The sequence below is a fragment of the Mustela putorius genome, unplaced genomic scaffold (assembly GCF_011764305.1).
Source record: "Mustela putorius furo isolate JIRA1106 unplaced genomic scaffold, ASM1176430v1.1 tig00000640_pilon_pilon_pilon, whole genome shotgun sequence".
NCBI lineage: Eukaryota > Metazoa > Chordata > Mammalia > Carnivora > Mustelidae > Mustela > Mustela putorius.
Genome location: NW_025421432.1, coordinates 9,065,606 through 9,068,247, shown reverse-complemented (window position 1 = coordinate 9,068,247; position 2,642 = coordinate 9,065,606). Strand labels below are relative to the sequence as shown.

Genomic DNA, 2,642 nt, shown 5'->3' with positions numbered 1-2,642 from the left:
TACCTACAAAAAAAATAAAAAAGGAAAACACAAATTACCAAATTGAAGTAGAGATTGAATTAAATGAATTTAAACTGTCTTTATTTATAGTTAATATAATTATTTCCAAAGAAACTCCTAGGAAATCTATAAAAAATATTACTGGAACTAATAAGAAAATTTAGAAATTTCATTTCATACAACATAATATATAGAAATTAATTGTATTTCTATATGTTAATCAAAGCAATTAATAAAATTAAAATATAAACATTTATTTCAGTAACATCAAGAATAAGATAATCAGGGAGAAATTTAACAAATTTAACAGATAAAATGCAAGACCTCTATACTGAACACTGTATCATATTGCAAAGATAAATTGATAATAGAATTTCACTTATCCTCAAACTGATGTATAAACTCCAGGCACCCTTGATCCAAATTTCATCTGTCTTTGTTGTAAATATTAACAAACTGATCCTAAAACTTAAATGGTCATGCAAAGGATCTCCAACAAACTGATAAGAACAGATACTACACTTGATCTTAGCCAAAAGGCCGAGAAGCGATGGATCTCCAACAAACAAAACAATAATGTAAGGTAACAGATTTGGAGGAATTGCATTTCCTGATTTAAAGCCTTACTTTAACATGTGGTTATTAAAATAGAATAGCTAAATCTAGAAATATAGATAAGTGGACCAGAATGGAGAGTTCAAAGATATACTGATACTTACACAGTCAACTGATTTGCAACCAAAGCAACAAACAAAAAAATAAATCCTTTGAACAAATGGTGCACAAACTGTCTTTTGAAATAAAACAAAATATACTTAAACCCATACCTTATAGCAGACACTACCGTTAACTGAAGACAGCTCAAAGATCTCAACATAACTTTTAAATCTACAAAAATTCTAGAAGAAATCATAGGAGAAAACTTTCACAAACTTCACAAACTTAAGGTGGACAAATATTCTTTGGAAAGAATCATAAAGCACTAGCCAAAAAAAAAAGAAAAAAAGAAAATTTGAACTAGACCAAAATTCAAAACATTTTATGAAAAGATTACATTAAAGACATAAGGGGACAAATTACATACAGGGAGGAAAAAAATATATATATATATTTATATTTATATATATTTATGTATGTTCTCTCTTTATATAAATATATTTAAAGATTGACAAAAGATTTCTAGTAGAAGATGTAAGATAACTGCTATATAAAATAATTGAAAAGATTAATTAAATATATGCTACCTTAAACAGGCATTTATTAGAAAAATAAAAAACATATGTCCACAAAGACTTATAAGAGAATATTAATAGTATCTTTACTTACAATAGCCAAACACTAGAAACAATCCAAATGTCTAACAATAGGAAAATGTATATACAAATTGTAATGTATTCAGAACATGTACTACCTCTCAATATAAAAGGAATAAATTATTGATACAACACAGTAATAGATTTCAAACTTCTTTTGTCTGGCAAAAGGAAAGAAACCAGACATGAAAATATATACTCTTTGAGTCCATTTACATGTAGTTCATTAACAAGTACTGCTAATTTACTTTTTACAGCAACAGAGGGAATGCTGCTGACCAAGTTTTGGGATTGACTAGAAAGGGGCACAGGTGTAAATTTCTGTTGGTGACTGAGGCTAATAGAGCTATAAGACATGATAGGACTCATTGTAGACATCATGTCACTTGGTGATTATATACCTGGGGACAGCTGCTATGGCTATAATGGAGAGACTGACACTTGAGCACGCAGCAGTTGAAGAGTGCAGTGGGCCGGTCCTAAAGATTCAGGCATTGGAATAACTGCGGTAGCCAGGAGCAAGTAGGGATGAAAGACTGATGCTGGAGATCTTGAGAATGAATGGATGAATTTTAATATTTCATTACTTATTCACATAGAAAATGCATTTTTTTTTATCAAGCATATGGTGTTGAATTCCACGTTCTTACATAGGCATTCTAATTCTACCACTTGACAAAAGATTCATTGATAATTTTTTTTTAATATAATTTTTTATTTTTTATAAACATATATTTTTATCCCCAGGGGTACAGGTCTGTGAATCACCAGGTTTACACACTTCACAGCACTCACCAAAACACATACCCTCCCCAATGTCCATAATACCACCCCTTTCTCCCAAACCCCCTCCCCCCAGCAACCCTCAGTTTGTTTTGTGAGATTAAGAGTCACTTATGATAATTTTTTTTAAAGTTTTTATTTATTTATTGACAGAGAGATCACAAGTAGGCAGAAGCAGTCAGAGAGAGAGGGGGAAGCAGGCTCTCCGCTGAGCAGAGAACCCGATGCAGGGCTCCATCCCAGGACCCTGAGATCATGACCCTAGCCGAAGGCAGAGGCTTAACCCACTGAGCCACCCAGGTGCCCCACTGATAATTTTTGAGCAACTGGTTTCCTTTTTAATATTGTTGTTAGCACATACTTCCATTATCAGGATCTGTATGTAATTAATCACCTAGAACCATACAAAAGGAGGTTACTATAAATTTAAGCCATTGTGGTTTAGATTAAAATGATGGCCTGTTCAGTGATGTTCTTCTGAAACTTTTCTATAAAACTGTACAACATATCCTAATAATTATGTCTTACTTGTTCTTGTAGCTGCAT

General features: G+C 31.9%; 1 pseudogene; it reads right to left on the bottom strand.

The window, feature by feature from the left end:
* Positions 1-345: 345 nt before the first annotated feature.
* LOC123392875 lies at positions 346-552 on the bottom strand (annotated as a pseudogene).
* Positions 553-2,642: the final 2,090 nt, after the last annotated feature.